Genomic DNA, 23,583 nt, shown 5'->3' with positions numbered 1-23,583 from the left:
GGGAGGCAGCCCCAGAATAGGCAGAAAGGAAGACAGCCGTGGATTCAACATTCACTTGGTAATAGAGACAGAATGGATAGCACCAGGCTGTTAACATTTAACACAAAAGTTAGCGGAGAATAAAGGGGAAAGAGCCAGTTCCTTTAATTGTGGATCCGCCGCGAGATTTCCATATGTCACACTAAATGGATAACACCAGCCCCGCTCCTCAAGGCTTCTGCCAGGGAGTCCCTTTTCCCCCCTCTACTTTCGTTCTGGATTATTTATTTTTCCTCCGTTCCTCTCCGTACGCCCCTGCGGCGCTCCCGGCCAGGGCCAGACAAAGGTCTGGTCCGGAGCACCGGTGGAGAGGCGATGCGGGGCAGGACGGGAGAGCAGAAAGGAGCGGGACCAGAGGCTTTCAGGGAACCTATGCCTCCGCAGGGCTTCCCTGACGGCTCTTCCCGGCGTGTCGCCACATGAAAATAAATTCCTGCCGCTTTTTAACTTTAGGGAAGTGCCCTAGAAGAAAAACGGGGTCCGAAGAAAAAGGATTGCTCTCCCGGTTCGGTAGGGGTCGGTTCAGCACTGCGCAGGGAAGCGGCCGGGCCTTGCTACAGCCCCACGGAGGGGACCGGGCCGGGTCCGGCTCGGGGGAGCTCACGGACCGGGAGATGGAGTGAGTGCGTCTTCACGGACCAAAAAGAGAAAAAGGAAAAAAAAAAAAGAAAAAGGAAACAAGAAAACGCGTCCCTGATCAATACGGCAGTGTTTCCGCGCTAGTTCAGGAGGTCAGGCGGGCGTAGACACAGCATGGAGAGTTATTTATGTCAAGTTGGGTTATTGTAAACGAAATCCAGCAAATTGCACATAAGCTTCTCGGGGCCGCCAGTGGGCTCGTGGGCAGAGGTCAGTGTCAGTCAGTCTGTCCATCCCTCCGGAGACAGTAATTGTCCGGGGGCTGACATCGCGTCGGGGGCGATAGGCGGCTCCATCCATCTCCATCCAGTTATCCCGGCGCCGGGGCCGGGGCTGCCCGTTGCTCCGCGGGTTCGTGGCACCAAGCCACGGCCGGGCTCATTCCCAGGAATGCCACGGCGAGAATCCCACGGCTCCCACGGGCCGTGCCATGCCGGGCCGTGCCGCGGAACTCCCCCAGCGACACCCGGCCATCCCCATGCACCCCGCGCCTCGAACCGCGCCTAGCCAGCCTCCAGCACCCAGTTCCCTCACTCCCCCATAATCCCTTTATTAATAGGGAAATTCTTCCTTTCTGACAATTTAATAGTCCAAAGTAATCATCTGCGTGACACTGTCCATCCGTCTTCTCAAAAGAGAAAACAAAGGGGATGTTTTTTTCTCTGGGCCTCTCCAGATCCTTTTCTATTTTGAGAGGGGCTCCCCACAATGGGGTCCTTATGAACCATAATGGTTATGTTTATGAAGCCAGCGATACCAGTGTATGAAGACAATTTTATGCCTAATTAGAAAATGATGTAAGCAAGGGGTAGACAAAGAGGGCTTGTTTGCCGTGGCTGGGTTCCCGGCCATCACTCCTGGGAGAATATATCGCCTCTTCTGTGCCTTACGTCCACTATTTTTATAACATCTCGTCCATTAACTCCTCAAACTGTTTATGATATCGTGGACAGTTAGTAAAACAGCTCAATTTAGCGATGGATTAAAGCAATTTTGAAACATGTTCCGAAGGGAATCGCACGGGAGGTGAAGAGCAGCCCTCCCCGCTCCTATCCGAGGGGACTTCACCTCTGGGAAGACTCCAATAACTGCAACCCCAGCCCCACTCGATTAAGGGATAATTTTTAATATATATGCAATAAATGTTCACTTTGTTAGATTGAATGACAGACAATAATATCGGCAAATCTTCATATCCATCCATTACTGGCAAATGAGCCGCACAAAGAACGTATTTGCTTTTGATTAATTTATTTGCAGACTCTGTTTGATAAAGCAATAACTATTTGGTTAAACTTGACATTCGGTCTTCGGGGGGTTATCAGACCAATTCCCTCTCGTTGGTGGATGATAATAAAGCTGTTTAAACGGGATTAATTATTAATTGGTTGCAATTAATTTCCTATCTTCTCCGCGTCGAGAAACAATGAGAATCAGTCACTCTCAAACAAAAGACTGGCATAGGAGCATCCTCGCCCTATCCGTGTCTATCTGTCTGTCCGTCTGTCCCTCTCCATCCCTTTTGCTTCCTCCACATGGCACTTAAGCTTTCCTCTCCGAAGCGTTATATCTATCCCGTGGCAGGCAGATCTTCCCCCTCGGGAGGGAGGGGGTGGCCAGGACCTCCGTGCCAGCCCCGCGGCCGCGGTGACGGTCGATCCCTCCCCGAGTGCGGGGGGAGAGCGGGGCAGCCCCGGCCCCTCCTCGAGGCTTGTCTGGGTCGGAGCTGACCGAGCAGGGATCCCGGGACGGCGGCCAGGGGAACGGGTCGCTGGAGGACAAAACTCCCCGATTCAACCGCAGTGATGAATTGCTGTGGGGAAGACTAACAGAGCTCCTCTCTCCCCCTCTCTCTGCCTCTGATGAATGGGCCCGGAGGATGGATAGTCCAGAGTGTGTTATATCTTCATCAAACTGTGAAACCCCTCCCTTTACTAATAATCTGTCACAACTTTACAGAACACACACTGAGACCAAAGGGAAGCCCCTGCCCTGCAGCCTGCCCCTTCCCTCCCTTGTCAGGAAGGGCTTTATCCGGGCAAGGAGCACGGGGGAGGGGGGCCGTCGTGAAGTCCCCGGCCGCTGAGCCCGGTCGCTCTCCGCCGGCCACGGAAGGTGAGGCGCGTTGTACTCCAGACATCACCCCAGAAAATTCACGGCTTCCCCGGAAAGACTTTTAGCACCGGGATACACGAGTCCAGGAGGAGGGAAAACACCCCTTTTTCCCTGGGCAAACGGAGGAGAAACAACTGAGGCGAGAGCCAGCATCCTCCTCCAACAACAGATCTAGCTCTTTGCACCGGTGTTTCCCTCGGACACCGATCAATGTCTCTTTCCTGTTAGGTATTTACATTTCGAGCAGATACATCTTCCAGTAGCGATGTCAGTATATTAATCTAAACAGTTAAAAACAATAATCAAAACTAGTTGCTTAAAAGTAAGGAGACCAGCGGGAGATGCTGTGGGTGACAGGCGACAAATGCCCACAGGCACCCATGTGCCCCTGGCCCGCAGCTCCGAGCCCTGCGGCGCAACCTCCGCCTGCAGCCCCAGAGAGCTGCCGGTCGCTCTCTCTGGCTCTTTACCTAGATAAAGGGTCGTTCCGCATTATTCTACTGTAGCAATAGTCATTGCTCTGTCCGGGAATGGTTTAAGGCGTAAAACTGAGGCAGTGAAAGACATTAGTCTAATGGGGTTTGTCGTGTAGAAGCTGTTGATATTATATTGTCATTCATCTCATTTAAAGTCCGAAGAAACGCATTCATGAGATTGTTTCTTTATTTTTTCCCCCTTTTCTCCCCCTTTCTTGCTGTTTTAAAAACATCGCTTTCTTTGGCTGTTTGCTTTAGGGGCTTTTCATCTGCGTGTTTCAGATAAGAAAAGAAATCAGATTCTTTTATTTTTCGATTGGATCCGAATTCCTTTTGATGTCCCCATTTAGTGCCTTTGACTGCCCCTGTGAATGGCAGCCTTTTGTTGCCGTCCCACATGCCCTTTAAGAAATTCTCCCTTAAACGCCTGGTACCCGCTGATGGATCCGTTTTCAAATGGACCAGAAGGAAAATGCAAGGAGCGAGAGGCCCGTTTCCTTAGTAATTGCTCGCGTTTGGGTGAAAATGCAGATATTTTTGTCTGATGTGGGAGTATTGGGAGCAAGAACATCAGCAGGGGTTTAAAACAAAGATTGTCAGCTGCAATCTCGCTGCACAAGGCGAGCAGCTCGCTTGATTGCCTTTGGTGTCAAAGTTGGGGTATCCTCCAAAGTAGGGAGCGACGTGCAAAACCTCCCGGTGGCTGCAGCCGCGCCGGAGGAGCTGCCGCAGCGTCCCTCCCGCTCACAGTCTTGTGCAGTTATTTCAGCAGCAGCGCTAGGAAAAAGAGTTTATGTGTGATTTAAATATGTGTGTGCGTGTATTTTCATATATAGGGATGGATGGACGGGTGGATGGAAGGATGGATGGTGAGACAGAGGCATGAGTCTGTGTGCACACTTAAATATTGCTGGTGTTAAGGAAAGATTCGCGTCTCCAAAATTACACTTCGGAAAAAGCTACTGTAAAATAAATTCGCCCTCCGAGAGTGTCAACGCTCCTGTGCTCCAACGCTCGGCAAGCAACGAGGTCATTGCTCAGCCGAAGGTGTGTCTCGGAGATCGAGAGCTAAAATTCACAAATATTCCCGAAATATATATTTTTTAAAATTTTAAATAAGGAACTTTGCCCCCATTGCACCACTTGGAGCTTGGAATATCTTTGAAATGATCGGTAAGCGATTAGAAATCGTTTTCAAGAAACGACTTCAAGGTCCGTGGAGCAGTATCAGCCCCATGTCCCGCAGAGATCCATTCTCTAAGCCGAAGTCCGTTTTTTCCTTCACGTACGACATTTTTTCTTGTCACTCGCCAGGGCTATAGCGTTGCAAAACCATTTCCTGACCATTTTATGTCTTTTGCCTTTTCCTTGTATTTATTCTCCTCTCTTACACCGTTATGTCTCGGGACACTAAAGGATAATTAAACGCCAGTAGAAATAGCGAAAGGTCGGATACTTGACTTAGAGCTATTTACCACCCAGCAGAGCGCGGGATTTCGGGGTGTTGATAGGAAAAGGCTGGGGTGAAGCCTTTGCAGGGGACCCAGTGAGCCGGCACACACAGGTCGAAAGGACAGAAAGGCTCAGGTTGCCGGCAGGTACTGAAATCTCAGCCCCCCGATTCTTTTTTTTTTTTTTTTTTTGGCAAGACACTGCAGTGGCCGATCTGAAACCTGAAAGCATCCCTTTTCTCCTGGGGATCTCTCCAGGACAGTTACCTTCTCCCCCACAAGCGGCAAGAGCTAACCAGGGTCCTCCAAGTCATCTATTCTCCAAGGAAAAAAAAAAAGCTCGCACTGCGACGGGGTGGAGGAAAAAAAAATCAAGAAAGATTTTTCTCTGTAATACAAATGTGGTAGAAAAGGTTGCGCGTATTTGGAAATAAATTTGTAGCCAGACAATATTTCGATTCTGTAAAGACAATGGCAATAAGAGCGCAGTGAAAGGTGCCTTTACTTACGTTTAGGCGAGCGCCTTCCCTTCCGCACTGACCTGCCTCCTGTGCTGTAGATTATTTTATACATTTCTCCCAGATACACTTATAAACAAGTGGAAATTTTGCATCCTACCCGCACCATTTTATACATGATGAGCCATCAGTAATAGGATTATTAAACAAAAACCGTCTGAGGCGCTGGCGTTAACCTTTTTTAAAATGGCTAATTAGGTTTTGCACAGAAAAATTAGATTTAACATTGCTTACATTGCCTACATTTTCAGTTGATGCTACAATAATTTGGGGGGTAGGACGGGTAGAACAATTCGAAGACATAATAAAAAATTAACTATTTTAACATATATTATAGGTCCCCTACACTAGGATAAGGCAAAGAATATTTTCATGATCAAATATTATATACATAAAACTAATTATCTCTCGCTGCTGCCTCCATCAATTACGGGGGAGAACAGCGCGGTGCAGAGCGCCCTCTGGTGGCTCGCTGCGGGAACGCGCCTGGCACAGCCACAGCGCCGGCTCCTTTCCCCCGCTGCTCCTTCCCACGTTTTAGGGGGAAAAGATGCTTTTAATTGACCTACAGCTAGGGTCACATTAGCAACGGAAAATAGGGAGGATGCTGATTATTTGATGTGAGCTGTTCTCCATGGAAAGAGTACTTGTGAAAATAACATATTCACACAAAGCGAATTCCTTCCCTCCTTCCTTCCTTCCTTCCTTCCTTCCTTCCTTCCTTCCTTCCTTCCTTCCCCTTTTCTCTTGTTCCCCCTTTCTTCTTCCCGTCTTTTCCTCCTTCCTTCACACTTCCTCCTTTCTTTACTTCCTGCTTTCCTTCTCCTCTCCCTCCCTTCCCTTCTTCCTTCCTCTCTTTCCTCTGTTCCTTTTCGTCTCTCTGGAGAACCCCATCAAAACTTCTCTCATAACATTTTCCACTGTGTGCACTTTCGGTTGACCCACGAGTGAGGCACAGAGGAACGCCACGGCCCTGCAGTGCCCACAGATGTCTCGCAAGCGTGGAGCTGTGCGAGCGACTGTCAGCGCTGGGGCCGCCCGGGACGTCGCTTTGCGCGGCCAGCTCTGCCCTCGGGTGCGGATGGCTGCCCCGCCCCGCGCCCACCAGTGACCTTCCAGCGCCCTTCAGCAGATGCGACACGCTGGTGGGGGCCCGGAACCTCGGTCCCCACGGAGCTCCGCGGCGCGGAGGGGCCGCGCGTCTCCCGCCCGAAGGCGCTCGGGCGGCGCGGGGTGGCTGCCCGGCCCCGCTGCCGTGACCGCCCGCTTGTGTTCGCCGGCGGTTTCTTTTTTTTACGAGAGCCTAGCGGCGGAGGGCTTCCCAAACAGCCCAGCGATGCAAGGAGAGGCAGGTCAGCAGCGCTTTCACCCGGCTGCTGGCTTTCACGCCGTGCCTTTCTCCCGCCGTTGTCAGGACCGGCATTTCCGTATACTCCTGCTTCTGAAAAGGGAAACATTCACAGACAGCCGACATCGGCAGCTTCATCTCACAAGAATCTGCGGATAATGTGGGGGAAAGAAGCCCGTCTTTAACGCCTGCTCTATTCCCTCCCCTAGCTGTTTACCAGAGACAGGTTGCTTTCCAGCCTGGTTTCACGTAGACCACCTAAAAGAGCCATCAGAGGAGGAAAAAGCTTTCAGCTGAAACAAACTGAAAAATGTAGACGGTTTATCTGACACAGCAACATTCATTGCTAAACTGAGTGCCCACTTCTTATGTACGTGGTGAGCCACTCGGTTTGCAGATCTTCGTAGGGGAAGGCAGTAAAATGGAGACATCTGCCCTATACAACAGTAGCAGGAAGCAAAATACATCAGCAGGCATATTTAACTGAGGTTTTCTGAAACAGAAAAGATACGAGAGTATCAGCCTCTTAAAAAACCCCTTGTTCTATCAGAAGAGATACCAAGGTTAACCAGTAATATGTGAACGCACAATATTTAGAACAAACAAAACATTATTCAATTTAACATTTTAAACGCAACATTAAAAGCATTCTGTCATCATATTAAATACTCACTAGCTAAGCCTAGTCCAGAGGCATAAGAGTGTCTGTCCACTTTTACAGGTTGCTTTTCCCCTAGGAAAGCTTTACTGAGCAATGTTGCCATCCAGGCTCTCCATTATGTCTATTGTGTTCAGTCTCTCTAGGACCACGCTTTGTGCAGTTCCTACAGCCCCATTTTTCAGCAGGGAAGCCCCTCAGTTTTGCTGATCTGAAGCTACAGGTTGCATTTAATGATTCCTGCACTAAAAGCAGCATTTGGTTGAAATCTAGGTTGCACACATGAACATCACAACACTCTATGGAGACACCTGAGCAGGCTGTAAACTGTCATGTTTTGCTTTGGCTAATTTACATTTCTCAGAAAGCTTTACAACTTCTAATTTGAATGATCTCTTTTTACAGGTATCTGTTATGGCACCATACTGAGCTGTGCAGACATACTCTTATGCAGGAGTGTCAAGACTGTTCTCTGACCCACAAGCACCAGAGTTCATAGGAATGGAAAAAGAAACCCTAGAGCAGCTTTCCACCTATGTGACCCAGAACATGTGCTGCCCTCCACAAAATCTGCTGAAGTACCTAAAGTATACAGATAACTACACTTTCCCCACAGGCATCGAAATCTGTTTACTAGCATTTCAGGACTCTCCCTCTGGTGGTGTGTACCTCCCAGTTAACCACTGCTGGCACTTACAAACTAGGTATCTCTTCACCTTATTTTCTTCACCCAAGAAACAGGGTCCGGTGGTTGAGCGCAAGGCATGCCTGCTTCACACCTCCACCATATTGTATCACAGTCTCTTACCTGCAGGTTCCTTCCCCTAATTTAATCTCAGGTTATCTTCAAGGTCTCAGTCAGGAGCAGCTAAAAGCCAATAATCCAGTCACTGGTCTTCTGCAGCACCCTTCTGTGCAAAGACAGACAGTACTTAATACACTGTGTGCGCCCCAGTTTGCAGACTAATATACACTTAACCATGCAGGGAAGAAACAAACCCTTCTGTATTCAATCTATGTATCAACAATAAATGGAAAAGGCAAATCATGCATTCTTTTTTATTAAAATCCAGGCCTATCATACCTTTGCCACACACAGCATTTATCTCAGCCGTGCTCAGTAACATGTTCAGACAGACATTTTGAATGGAAGTATGCAAATATTTTTAATATAAGACTGAAATATTCAACCTTTCTTTAAAAATTTGCTGTATTATGTGAAGTCTGCTGCTGCCAGAACAGACTATATCAAGCTTAACAACTTTCTCTAAGGATCCTAAATCTTGGTATATAATGCAGAAGGTTTTTTATTGCAAACAAACAACTGAAATGGCCCATTAGGACTGTTAGCCCAGAACCCTGCCTTGCCAGGTTCATTGCTTACAGTCAGGACCAGTAGTATAATGCAATTACGTGGCTGTGCACTGTGCTGCATCTTAGGAAAATATATCTGATCATATGTCTGTTTTCCTCTGGTAAAAAGAGCTTGTGGACAGCTTGATGGCAGGATATGGCTGGTCTTTGTGTGCGGTGATAGCCAGACTGATGGTAAGGATTGAAGACTAAACACTGTAATTGCCTGTGATTTTAGTTGCTTTTGCGTAACATTTTGAATAATTTTTATGTCTAAGTGGCTTGTATTAACCCATACCTATTTGATTGTTACCGTGCTCATTGGCAGGGTTTTGGCCTATTTGGAAATAATTTTGGGGGAAAATATGTAGCTGGGACTGTTCCAAATAAGTAGTTCTAGCAGACTGGCAGGGGTTGTATATTTTATCCATACATCCAGAGAACACATCCTGACCCATTTTATTTATTTATGTTGACAGTCATTGTCTCATACAGTCTTTTATAAATACCTGAAAGAAGGAGTAAGTTCTTTTTATCCTGTTTGTCTCGCACTATTAGGTAAAAAACCTTGGACCAAATAATTTCCTACCATGCAGTCAAACATCCAGGAGAAACGAATTCCATTCTGATGGAATCAGAGTTTAGAATATGAGTAAGATTTCATTTGGTTACAGCTTATGTAACAACAACAACAAAGTCTTGCCACAGAAATATCTTTAATTAGTACAGCAATTATTAAGATATCAAGAGCAATTTGGATCTTAGGCAGGAAATTTCTCTTACGCTGGGACATTTCCTTAAAAACCAACAGGAACTGAATAGAGTTGACAGAATTTATTTCCCCGGTTAAAATGTCCCATTGACAAAGCCACTCTGAGCCTAGTGCATGATATGAGCATGGAGAAAAAGGACCAGAATACAGAGTTTGCATTATCTCTACAGCTTCTTTGTTTCAGTAAGGGGCAAGAACTATGTTTGCCCAGGGTAAGTCAGAAGGTGCCTGTGTATCAGCATCTCAGCGATAACTCACAGGTTAGTTAGTCTATACTGCTAAATCAAAAAGGACTAAGCAGTATGACCGAGTCCAAATGACCAAACAACTTGTGTTTAGACTGCTTTCTGGCTCCTTTACAGATTTGCTTTGGAGAAAACTAACGGAAGCAACCTAGAGCAGAAACAAGGAGCAAAGTAGGAGCTGGCAGTGTGGATGATCTACCACAATGGCTCAAGTTCATTTTTCTGAGTCTTTTTTATGAAATAGTTTAAATGAGCCAGTGTCAATCTGACTACCCTGGATTTCCAGTGCAATGGGAAATGATGGTGTAGAATTAACACATTAATCTATATCATTCATATTTATACTTTCTATCCTGGTTCCAAGTAAACATGATATCTTCAAAATAATGTTATCTCAGGACTACTAGATGACTATGTGGGATTGTAGAGAGCAGCCAAGAGTCCATGACTTCCCTAAACAGGCAGGAAAAGGATCTTTACAGACAGGTCTTCGAATTAAGATTGTCATTTCATTTTGTAAGGATGTGTTTCAGGAGCCTTGTTAATGATTATGATCCTAAGGCACAGGGGTGCTGACATTTATGCCCATCTATTTCACGTAAATCAGTAGCACAAAAGGAGTGAAATCGAGCCTCCTCATCCATGGGTTTTTGCTGTAGTTTAAGATGTAACTCAAACTCTATTTCATCTAGAAAAATATTTTTCTTTTCTAGTTGCTTTTACTTTTAGACTGATAAACACACTGAATTGTGTGGTGATTTTGTTACCTAGACAAATACCTACAAGGAACAAGTATGAAACCACTAAACTGATTTTCACTTATGATTTTAAAACAAGATTTCACAGTAGGTCTCTAGAGGCGAGATCTAACCAAAGATTAATCTCAAGTCACCTAACTGTTTGATATTAGCCTTAGGAGTTTATTCTTCATAAAATAAAGCTCTATTTTGATACCAGATCTTAATGCCTTTACTCAAACTGATCTCAGCTGATAGCACTACTGAAAAAGCTTTTAGCAACTGACAGAAATTGAAGCATTATCTCTATTTGTGTATATCTAATACATATGGTAGACATCTTTTAAAGTATTTCTCAAACTAGACGGCTTGATACTCAATACTCAAATAGGGAAGAAAAACTATTCACACTGATCTCCAGAGCAGAATGAAATCAGATGACTAGTGACTGAACAAGCTAGGTTCATGAAAACAATCTTTGAATATTATGGGTTGAATATAAAGAATGCACAGAACAGATCAAATCCAAAATGCGATACTGTATTTCTATTCACTGGGTATCAATGTGCTCCTTTTAACAGTCTTTCAGAATCTGAGGAAGTCGTGATTAGATGGCATGAGTGTTCCATTTCCAAAAGAATAGATAAATGGCATGAAAGTCCCCTTAAGAGCTTAAGAAGAAGTCCCCCCCCGCACTATTTCTGGTTCCTAGTAAACTTCGCTGTTCTTTGAGAAATACCATTCCTGCAAGATATCATGCAATTCTACATCTGCAAATGCCAGAAAGACTCAGATGCCAACACCACTGAAAAAGTCCTTCAATATGTTAAATACTTCTCCTAACTACCCTTCTTGTCACAAATATTATTCACTATTCATTTCTAATGACCTTTTTTGCACTCTTAGATTGGCTTATACTTTAAACAAGAAGAATCTTAGTGTGAGGGTCTCCAATGAAATTTTATGAGATAATTATGTAATAAATAATGAACAGAACTTACCACTACTGTTTTGCCATCATCATCATTCTGTGCTTTACTGCTTTTGTTATTGCCACCTCTAAAGACCTTAAATGAGGCTATTGAGGCTTTGCTGAATGCTGCACTTGCTCAGATGAAAAGACATTTTTTTCTTGGTGGGCTTTTGCAGTCTGAGGCCCTGGCTGAAGTAAGTGGGGTCATTTCAACCAAGTTAAGCACACCTGTGTGTTCAGTTTTCACAAACAAGTAGACACAATCCCGTTTCTGGATAATTAGATATCTGTATTGTCACGAACAAACTTACTTGAAAGGTGTGGTAGGAAGTTAATATTCCACTACACATGGAATATAAATCATCAGATCATAGTGCTCTAAATCTCCATTAAATTGAATCCCAAGAAAACTGAAGAAACAGGAAATTTAGCCAAGTTTCTTCACCCATTTACTATGTAAGAAGTCTTAAGAACTGCAGAATTCCAAAGTATGTTTCAGAAATAAGTTTACTAATGATCTGCTATGTTATTGATGTTGGGCTTCCTAGCTTGTTCATTCACTGGGGTTTAGTGAGAGGAAGGCTTGCACTGTACCTGGTGTGATGTCCTTATCACAACAGAATCAATTGTGAGGTTTTCCAGCACTGACAGGGACATAATGAAAACAGATCTGTCTTCTGACCTCTTGTAGAGCAAGAGATGGCATCTTCAGAAGACATGAGAAACCACAGCTCATTCTTTTGGCATAATGTAATATATTTGATTATTAACCCTGCCTTTGCCTTTAACTACTATTTGGCCCTCCATTCAAATTTTTATCAGTTTGGAAGTGTTTAGTCTCATCTCTGGGTTGTCCACTGAACACAAAGTACCATCCTGGTAAGAGGATTAATATAAGAGGCATTTGTGTCCTTATGGTGAGCATGTATTTGATCAAGTAAAGAGGACAAAAATATGTTTATTGTCCTACACTAAATATTTTTTTTCATATATCAAATGCCTATTTAAGTTTATACTCTAATTAGAAGTAAAAATACTTTAGGAACAGAAATGCATTAATTTAATAGTTCACTTGGAAATTTATCATCAATCAGAAGTTACAGTTAGAAGACAGATCTACATATTCTTATTTATATGCTTTTTTAAGTCATGCGTGTTTGAATTTTGAATGATTATTTTCCGGTTTTATTGCTAAGTGATAAATCCCCCGATAAGCACTATGCAAAGCCAAGACAAAGAAATATTTGATTGACATGAGTTTTATTCAATTGCACAAGCTGATGCACACAGGCGAAGATAATTAAATTTTACGGTTTACGCCTGAGGCATCTCTGACTTAAAACTGTTGTAAAATAGCGTGGTCATATGTAACAGTTAGAAGTGTATACTGTCACTATAGGATAGTAAGGTCGTTAGAGTAGCAAATGTTACCAATATTAGTATTTTTTCTGGGAAAAAAAAAAAAAAGCTTCTTTTAAATAGAGGTCTTCATAAAAGCAAAGGCACTAGAAAATATTCTTGAGGAAGCGGGTTTTATGTAGGACTGTAGTTAATTTGGGCAGTCAGACTTACCAAGGTTACCATACTTTCAACCATACAATTCTGACAGCAACCTTATATTGGCCATGGACAACTACTGAAAGTTGTTACCATCTTCACTGGGTGAATAATTGGTGTTCTGACCAAAAACAGAACCTCAGAGATGCTTTTTTCCAGCCATCTTGCAAAACCGTTTCCCCTCAGAAATCGCAGAGTACTTTTTTGATTTGAGATTAGAGATTATTAGAAATAAATACAAAATATTTTAATTTCCATACATTGGAAAAAAAACTCATGATGGAAAAAAACATTTCTGCTCTGAAAAAATATATATTTTTTAAGAATTTTAATATATCAACACTATCAGCATTTTTTTTCAGGTAACAAATGCAGCAGATCTCAGAGGATGCACTAACTCCTTTTTTAACTTTGTGGATATGCTCATAGTGTCCTTTAAACTAATACAGTAAAAACAATCATGTCTAATGCTGTTTCATGCCTCTCAATGAATGGATATAATTAACTGAAAGTCTTTAATCATGACTCACACAGAGTTTCTCCTTAACATCTCAGGAAGAAACACCTGGGTTGCCAAGGTGCATGAACTTACTAAACTCCCTTTTAGGAGTATTTAGATGTTTCAGTTTCACTGTTCTCACTGGAAGGCTGGTACATATTCTGCTTGTTTGGTTAGGAGGCTGCTTCTTGTTTCTACTCTAAATACATTAATAACAATTAATACCCATTAATTTTTGTATCAGCTTCAACTTAACTAATTGCATGCCTGTCCTGTTGTTACCTAATCTAACACAGAGCAATTATCTTCTACTGTCCTCTCATAAAGCCAGCTCTTCCCCTGAAGAATAAAACTCTCTATACTTCTGTGTCAGCTCCTTATTCTTGAACTTATGTCACCAGAACTGTGCAGTGTATTCTGGATGAGGTTTCATCTGTGTCACATACAATGACAATAATATTTCCCCATTTCTTCTTATTGCCTAGAGGATCACGCTTATCCCTCACATTGCCTATCATTTTGGCAGCTCATATTTGTGCTGTGGTAGCCTGGTACCTTCAGCTCCACCGAAGTCCCTTCCAGATGATGCCTCTTTCCCCTACCAGTTTTCCTGAGACCACGTGGTTATGATTTTGCATTTAATCATACTGAATTCTATCTTGTTTCTGTTATTCAGGCTCTTGAAGCCACTCAGATTTTTTGGCATTCTTTTCGTCTTGAAGATACCGCCTGTCTTTGCAACACTGCAGATAATGTTATCTCCATACTAATAGCTATGCCATTATGCAATTATGAGCATAATGAACAAGAACAGTCTTGCAATTTATCTTTAAGGAGCTACATTAGTAAGTACCCATCAGTCTTCCACTTCTAATCTTTGCCATCTTTGCCAGAGCCAGTTCCTTACTTACCTGTAGTTCTTCTAATACCCTTCTCATTATCGCCCAGCAGTGCCATGCAGCATCACAGCAATTTTTTTAATTGATGAGATAGCAGAAATCTCCTACATTTCATTTTTATAGAGAAACAAGTCTATTTGACACCTGTCATAAACTTATATTGACTTCTAGCTGAACTATAATGTAATTATTTTTTAGTTGTTTGTTACATTAAGGAATCTCATCCATTGTGTTTATTTCCAATATATTTTCTCAGGTACACTTTCATTTAGATCATGTGAGGGTGGTGGCATCAGTAGCAACCTCCCTGTCTTTTTCTCCAGCAGCCTACACTACCTAAAATTGAGGGGTTTGCCTCCTTGCCATTTCCAGAGACTGGGGAAGAAATTACAGACATCCTGCTACAGCATATATAATTTTTATTGTCTTATTTCACCTTTACTTGAATTCCTCTGTATAGATGATCCCACTAATCATTTACTTAATTTATTGATTAATATTCTTGCAAAATATAAAAAGTTTACAGAAATATATTTTGTTTATTCTTCAATTCATTTAAAACCATATCCTCAGGGTTATTTTCAATAGATGGTTATCTTACAATATTTGTATTATTTCCAAAACCAAGATCGATGTAGCAGCTCAGCTTGTTGATGCAGTACTGATAAGGAAGTTTGTGATCTGTAACACTTCAGAATAGCTGCACTGTATGGTTACAAATAATCTGTATTTGTTCATCTGTATCTTAGAAATCAACATTTTTCATAATAATGGAATTCCTGAGAACATTTATTCTGTTATTAACCTTCCCTGTTATTTATCACTTTAATTTCTATGAATCTTTAAGAGTCATTAGCCTTCAGTACTCCTTAACAACCATGCCTGCTATTCCATCATGTATTTGTTATCCTGACAATGGTGGATGTCACACTCATCACTAGTTATTCCAGTTCCTTCAGTTTTGCTGCTTAAGACACTTTTCACAGAATCATATAAATGTTGACTGGAAGGGATCCGAGGGGCTAGGTGGTACAACCTCCCCCTTGAAGCAGGAGCATTACCAGCATGACATTCAGTCACCTGTGGCTTTTTCTAGACAAGTCTTGAAAATCTCCAAGGATACAGATTCCAGTACCTCTGGGAAATATACCACTGTATGGAAATTATTCTCTCATTTTGTATTATTCATCTCTCATTTCTCAAGCACATTCCTATCACTAAGCACACTACCTGCTACAGCTTCTTGCACTTCAACCTTCTCCTGATTGAAGTTTCTTTATCTATTTTAATAACTCTATTTCTCTGATTTTTTTTCCTACTTGTACTAAAATTAGTATGTGAATTACAGCTTTCCCTTTTCATCTGTTTTTTTTTGTTTTTTGTTTGTTTGGGTTTTGTTTGTTTGTTTGTTTTCCTTTTTATCCATTGTGCCAGTCTGAATCCTAGAATGCTGCTTAAAACCCTTGGCATGAGTGACTCATGGTCCAACATCTTCATGTCTTTCCTATATCACACATCACGAACTTACCTGCTGAGGACATCTTCTCATAGCTTCTGCCTCCCCAATGGGATATCACAGGAACCATACTGAGCACTGGCTGTGTTCCTTTTCCTTTAAGCATCTTTCCCAGGATATTAATCACTCACGCAGTCATCGCAATGTGAATTTTGTCATGTCAGATGATCTTCCAGAATTTTTTCCTCTTCCTGTCAGAATTATTTTAAACTTTACATCTCCACATTGTTTTTCGCTGCAGAAAAATGACTCTGAAGGAATCACATGACAAGCTAGCCAGACTTTGTAATATACCAGGGCTTTTAATAAAGGCCCTTTACCTAATGTCATCCATGAAGATTAAAACAAAGGTGCCAGACATCTTATCTCACCAAAGAACTATTGTAGTGGTCTTGGACAAACTGTAATGTAAGACAATCTTATCTATGACAAAGAAGAATTTTTTTAAATCCTCTTTTATCTTTTGGTTAGGAAAATGAGATCAAGGACATTTGCATACTTTTTGGACATGTGCATCTCATCAAAATTCATATCAAAATGAACAATATCAGCCAAATCATATCCCCAAAAGCCTTCCTAAACTACAGTGAATCTAACAGTGAGTATAGACAATTTTCTACAGACATTCCCTGAATTCCCTGTGCATCTCTTCGTGTGCCACTGACTGATGTGAAGTGTCCATTACCAGCCACCATGGTCAGTATATAAATCAGAAACATTATGACTGAGTGAGAAACTTACCTTTGACTTATCAGTAGAATATCTGACTACCTGGTATCCTTGAAGATTTTTACATCTCACTAAGAATGTTTTCTGGAATATGGACAGCTTGATTTCATTCGATTTCACGCCACTTCAGCACACGATTAGATCAGATTTAGATGGATGGATTTTACCTATTACTGTCTGGAAGGACAAATTTAATTAACCTGATTGTCTTTCCATGTATTCTTTATCTTTTCTAAGTTTGAAACTCTTATTGATTATGACTAGCCACAAGAAAGAGTTGGATAAAATATGCATTTACTTTCTTTTTTTGGCAATGATTATAAACCTAGATTAATCTAATTAAATTATATAGAATAAAATTAAAAAATAGCGGTATTAACTATATAAACTGGAACTCTTGGATCATTTGCCTCCTAGGTTTGGATTGGTATGCTGTGAATGAATAAACCCCAATGAATAAAAATACCCACCTCAAAAAAAACCCCCACAATAAAATGTCTGCAGAACATGTCAATCCACTGTTTTTAAGCAATTTAATATCAAATACAGAACATTAAAAATATTTCTACATATCCCTATCATGTAATTATCCAACCAGTTTTCTGTAACTGAATTTCTGAATGGGATCTCACAAAGAATGCAGAAAGTTTTCAGAGTTTATGTACTGCAAAGTGCTTTTGAAAACTCAGCACCTGCAGTATGTGGTAAAAGATCCAAGAAGAATTTATGCAATAAATAAGACCACTGGAACATACCCTGTTTAGAAAGACGTACTGGATTGTGTAAAAACTGTCCAAAATCAAAAGCTTCTCTTTGAAGCTTCCTCTAATTTTAATAAGGATTTATATATACACCTGTAAAACATTTACTGCCTAGGTACGCTTGTAATTATCTTGAGAGTACAGATGATACTGGCAGACATGAACAAACATCTAAAGATGCTTGTGGATGAAACTGGAGGCAGCTTTGTGGGTGCAGAGAACAAAAAATACAGCCCTCATGTTTGCTGTAGTTGTAAGAAAAGTTTTGTGTGTGAATGGGGTGGGATTCCCCACATTCTGACTGGCGCATTTATGTCAAGGGAAGTCTTTGGCTTGTGTCACCTTCAGAGAAAAGCAACAAATTTCTTGGTGGTTCATTTTCATTCAGTTTACACAGCTTGCAACCCTAATTATTTCTCTGCAAACATCTGCTTATACCAAATGACTGGCAGAAGTGTAACACCTCTCATTAATATCTCTGCTGAAAAAGACTGGACCACAGATATAGTGTCAGTAGTCTTTAGTTATTAGTGCAGTGCTGTGTCAGATGTTACTGACACCAAAATTTGTGGAGTTTTTGCTCAGTTCATAGGATAGTATTACAGAAAGGGAATATTTCTTTGCACATTTCTATGCATACGTACAGGTAACATTCCTTGCATCATGAACTGAGCTCGTCCTCGGGAAACCTCACAGCTTCGGGTTTTTTTTCCTTGTCCTCTTTTTATTCCCTCATTGTAGCCTGTGATTAGCAGGAGAAAAGGAGCCTTTTACCAGCAACTCAGAACTGAGTTCAGCATTGATCAATACACCTCCAGATACTTCTTCAAGATTGCAAGAAAGTGCTTATTGATCTTTCCTGCTGTGGTATTTCTAATCAGGCAGTACAGGTAGTCAAAAATTCACATCTATAATTCACTCTGGCCCTCCATTTGTTGATATGGTCTCTTGCTGCAGAATTCTAAAACCTTCCTAATCTTCCTTGCATTTATTAAAAGAACACTTGCCCATCTTTCTCTCCATTCTTCAGTTTCCAATATTTTTCATGTCCTTACTGGGCTGGACATTGCAAATAAAATACACTCGTAAGGCTGCTCACTGATTCAATCACATGCTAAGCCTCCAATCTTTAAATATATGTAGATTAATCACAGTTCTTTGTGCCATCTTAAGCTTACACTTACAACTTCTGTGTCACTCCTCTTAATAACACATGGATATATCAAAATGTTGAAAGTTACAAAACTACTGTCACAGAAAGCAACTGGAAGAAATATCCTCCTATTTTGCACATCTTCAGAAAGGTTGTGGTTTCTCTTTTTCACTGCTTTGGCAGGCACTTAGTGATTAAAAGGGTCATCCTTCCAGGAAGGGTGAGTAAATGGAAACTTCAGCTGTGAGGGAAAAGAAAGAAGAGCATGTTTGATATTGCTACAGACCATCGAGAAAAAATCACAAAGCAATCTGGTAGAGAGAGACAGAAGACTTCTGTATCTTTTTCTGAAAAATGTAACAGGCGTTGACCCGATGTCCTTCATTGTTTCTTGAGATTTGGACAGCCAGCTTGAGATAATCACAAACAAGAACCAAATTGTTCATTACAACTTTGCATAAAAACTTGTTTTAGCTTTGCGTTATCCACTACTGATACAAATAATGGAGCTAGTTTGGCTATGAGAAACTGCGATCCTATCGGCCTTGAAAGAATGTTCTTTTATTTGAAATAAATGAAAACTATATGCAGATGTCAGCAACAGTATCTTCTTTCAAATCAAGAAGGACAAAATAGATAAATCATTATCTGAACCTCAAGTGCCCCATGCTGCAAGGTGGTGAACAGCACATAAACAACGCAATATTAGCTTCTGTTAAAACAATTGAGAATTGAGGCCACTGGAGACCATACAAGATTGCATGTGTCTGATGGTGATGCTTTTAAAAAGACAATTAAAAGTTCAAGTTTAAAACGACCTGTAATGCAAAATACTGGTTCTATAAAATATTTATTGTGGCTGACAATATTTATTTAATAATAACTGTTGTTTATAAAATATTTCCATGGTGTCTGTAATGAGGTTCTCAGTAGTTAATCTGAAACACCCTAAAAGCCTACTTCTTCTTTGGATATTCAAAATGGCTTCAAATTATATATAGAGCTTTTCATCTGAAAACACACAGTGACTAAGAAAGAAAGTGATAATGGGGACTCAGGAGCTGTGGATTCCATTGGGTTGGATTAGATGATCTACATGGGTTCCTTCCAACCCTAACCATTCTGTGATTCTGTGATTTCCAGCCCACCTATGCTACTGCTCGTGTGCCTACAAGAAAATTACTTACCTTTTTGACCCAAAGTCCTCACTGAACATCTAACTAATAGTGATGTTGTGAGCATTAGTAAACTTGCAGTGTCTGAAGAGTCTCAGCCAGAGCTAAGCAAATGCAAAGCATTGTTTATTTTCTTTCATATATTTCTAAAATATGTGTATTGTTTTAAAGACATACTAAGGTGTTTTATTTTTTTAATCTGAGACTTCAAAGTGTATTAGTGGAAGTAGGTGTATACATTTGTGCCCAAAAGGTCAAAATATATCTCTTCGCAACCATAATTTTTTAAATTGAGAGCTGATCCCAAGTATTGTTACTGCCAATAATTCTCTGATGGGCTTTTCAATTTGCTGTGGGGAAGTAGAGAGCTGTATTAGTTACAACTTCATATATGTCTGTGCTGATTGTGATGGGCTGCCACAGAGGAGAAATAGGACTGTATTGCTAGTAAGGTAGATAAGTTCTTGGCAATTACAATTACTCTTCTAAATATCTGAAGTATTCATCACCAATGAAAGCAAACTGGTGCCAGAAGAATCCCCTTACAGCTGTTGGAAACCAGATCATTAATAAAACAGGAATAAATTTCTGCTCCTCCTCTCTGCTCAATCTGCAGTATTATAGCAGAGGAGAATCGGGCAAGGGATAAGCTGACACTAGATTTCTTAAGATATAATTTAATGTCTTCTCTCAAGTTAAAGTAAACAGTAGCATGGTCCAAATTGCTCAACAGGAGAAACCATATCAAAAAAGATGCAACAATAAATGCAGAAAAAAAGTGAAGAGGAAAGTTGGGAAAAGAAAAACAGATATAAACCAAAGGAGACTTCTTGGCTGCAAAGGAACAAGTGTGATATTCATTATTAAGTTTGCCAAAGCATGGTACTTCTTAAGCCATTAGCTTTTGGGAATAAACAGTGGTTTAACATTCTATTTACTGTGAAAGATAACTTTTTCTAAAAGAAAACATAAAATTTAATGTTATGACTGACAGACAGCAAACCAGACCTTAGAAATTAATGATTTGCTTGTGTGTGTATTCAGTCCTTCCTAAATTACAAATGCTAAGAATCACAGAATGTTTGGGATTGGAAGCGACCTCAAAAAATCATCTAGTCCAATCCCCCTGCTGGAGCAGGAACACCTAGATGAGGTTACACAGGAATGTGTCCAGGTGGGTTTTGAATGTCTCCAGAGTAGGAGACTCCACAACCTCGCTGGGCAGCCTGTTCCAGTGCTCTGTCACCCTCACTGAGAAGAAGTTTCTTCTCAAATTTAAGTGGAACCTCTTGTGTTCCAGTTTGAATCCATTATGCCATGTCTTACCATTGGTTGTCACCGAGAAGAGCCTGGCTCCATCCTTGTGACACTTACGCTTTATATATTTGTAAACGTTAATAAGGTCATCCCTCAGTCTCCTCTTCTCCAAGCTAAAGAGGCCCAGCTCCCTCAGCCTTTCCTCATAAGGGAGATACTCCACTCCCTTAATCATCTTTGTTGCCCTACGCTGGACTCTCTCCGGCAGTTCCCTGTCCTTCTTGAACTGAGGGGCACAGAACTGGACACAATATTCCAGATGTGGTCTCACCAGGGCAGAGTAGAGGGGAAGGAGAACTTCTCTTGACCTATTAACCACCTCCTTTCTAAGACGTCCCAGGATGCCATTGGCCTTCCTGGCCAAAAGGGCACAGTGCTGGCTCATGGTCATCCTGCTGTCCACCAGGACCCCCAGGTCCCTTTCCCCAACACTGCTCTCTAATACGTCATTCCCCAACTTACACTGGAACCTGGGGTTGTTCCTGTCCAGATGTAAGACTCTACGCTTGCCCTTGTTATATTTCATTAATTTTTTCCCTGCCCAACTCTCCAGCCTGTCCAGGTCCCGCTGGATGGCAGCACAGCCTTCTGGTGTGTCAGCCACTTCTCCCAGCTTGGTGTCGTCAGCAAACTTGCTGATAGTGCACTCTATTCCCTCATCCAAGTCATTGATGAATATATTGAACAATACTGGCCTCAGTACTGACCCTTGAGGCACTCCACTAGATACAGGCCTCCAACTGGACTCTGCCCCATTGACCACGACTCTCTGGCTCCTTCCCTTCAGCCAGTTCACAGTTCACCTCACTGCCTGATCGTCCAGACTGCACTTCCTCAGTTTAGCTGTAAGGATGCTGTGGGATACTGTGTCAAATGCTTTACTGAAGTTAAGGTAGACCACATTCAGCTCTCTGCCATCATCTATCCACCTCGTTATGTCTTCATAAAAGGCTATGAGGTTGGTCAAGCATGACTTCCCCTTGGTGAAGCCATGCTGACTGCCCCTAATGACCCTCTTATTCTTGATATGCCTTGAGATGGCACCACGGATAAGTTGTTCCATCACTTTCCCAGGGATGGAGGTGAAGCTGACTGGTCTATAGTTACCCAGGTCCTCCTTCTTGCCCTTTTTGAAGACTGGAGTGACATTTGCTTTTCTCCAGTCCTCAGGCACCTCTCCTGTTTCCCAAGACTTGGCAAAGATGATGGAGAGTGGTCCAGCAATGACCTCAGCCAGCTCCTCAGCACCCACGGGTGCATCCCATACGGACCCATGGATTTATGGTTGTCCAGATTGCTTAATTGCTCTTTAACCCAGTCCTCATCAACTAAGGCAAACTCCTCCATTGTCCTGACTTCCTTTGGGGCCTTGGGGGTACGGGGCTCCTCAGGACAGCCTCCAGCAGAGTACACAGAGACAAAGAAGGCATTCAGTAACTCTGCCTTCTCCATATGTTCTGTCACCAGGGCACCCACCTCATTCATCAGTGGGCCTGCATTGCCTCTGATGTTAGTTTTATCTGCCATGTATCTGAAAAAGCTCCTTCTGTTGTCCTCGACCCCTCTCACCAGGTTTAATTCTAAGGAGCCCTTAGCTTTCCTAGTTGCCTCCCTACACCTTCTGACAGCAGCCTTATATTCTCCCCAAATGGCCAGGCCCTCCTTCTGTGACCTGTAAACTCACCTCTTCCACTTGAGCTCACCCAGCAGTTCCATGTTTAACTACGTAGGTCTCCTGGCTAAGAAATAAATAAGCATATAGGTATAGATTTGTCATCCTAGGTCTGTTTAAGAAATACCTAATCTTGTAGACTGGTCAAAAGGTTTTTTCACTTGTGACATTTCAGTTTGGCAGCATTAAACATCTGTTTGTCTTCAATGTGTATTTCAGTTGCATCTAAACCAATATTTTATTTTGTAATAAAGAAAATAATTTGGTAATAGTTAAACTAAATTTATTGTGGCAATATTCAAAGCCTTAATTTTGGTTTAGCATAATGTTATGCATTTGAGAACATCCAGCAGACACACTGAGAGCCCTAATTCTCTAGTGCTGTTTATACACAGTGTTCTCCACCCACACAAAAATGGTCCCAAAACAGCAGGTAAGTCTTGTGCCTACTTTGCAGCCACTTTAGTAAGAGATGAGTGGCTGGGAAAAGAAGTGGAAAATCAGGTTCTGCATCTTCAATTTTAAAAGTGTTAATTAGCCTCAAGCCTTAGTTTACTTGTAATTGTTATGTTATTAGAATCCCTATCAGCTGACTCTCATTTTGCTCCTTCCCCATCACCATACTTCATTACACATTCTCCTGATGCCTTCCTAAGTCTCTTCCCATCAATCTTCAAGTTTAATCATCATAAACCAGAGATGAAGCTTATTGTGGATGTTGATTCCAACATCCTTGGTCACAAAAATATGTCTTTTTTTGCTGCTAGAGTAATTGAAAGCACCTGGGAATGCTTAGAAACTGGAGCAGATGGTTTGCTGTCCTGGAACCCATGCTGCCAGAAGAGGGAACCTGCTGCACATCCTTGAGAGAAACTTGGGAGTACAAACCACACGAGGCTACAGGAGCTAAAAGGCAAAGGTGTCTATCTTGAGGCCCTCAGTTTATTTTATTTTACTTTGATATCACTTCAGCCAAGTTAT

Source organism: Nesoenas mayeri (genome assembly GCF_963082525.1).
Source record: "Nesoenas mayeri genome assembly, chromosome: 4".
Classification (NCBI taxonomy): domain Eukaryota; kingdom Metazoa; phylum Chordata; class Aves; order Columbiformes; family Columbidae; genus Nesoenas; species Nesoenas mayeri.
This window is presented reverse-complemented; position numbering follows the sequence as displayed.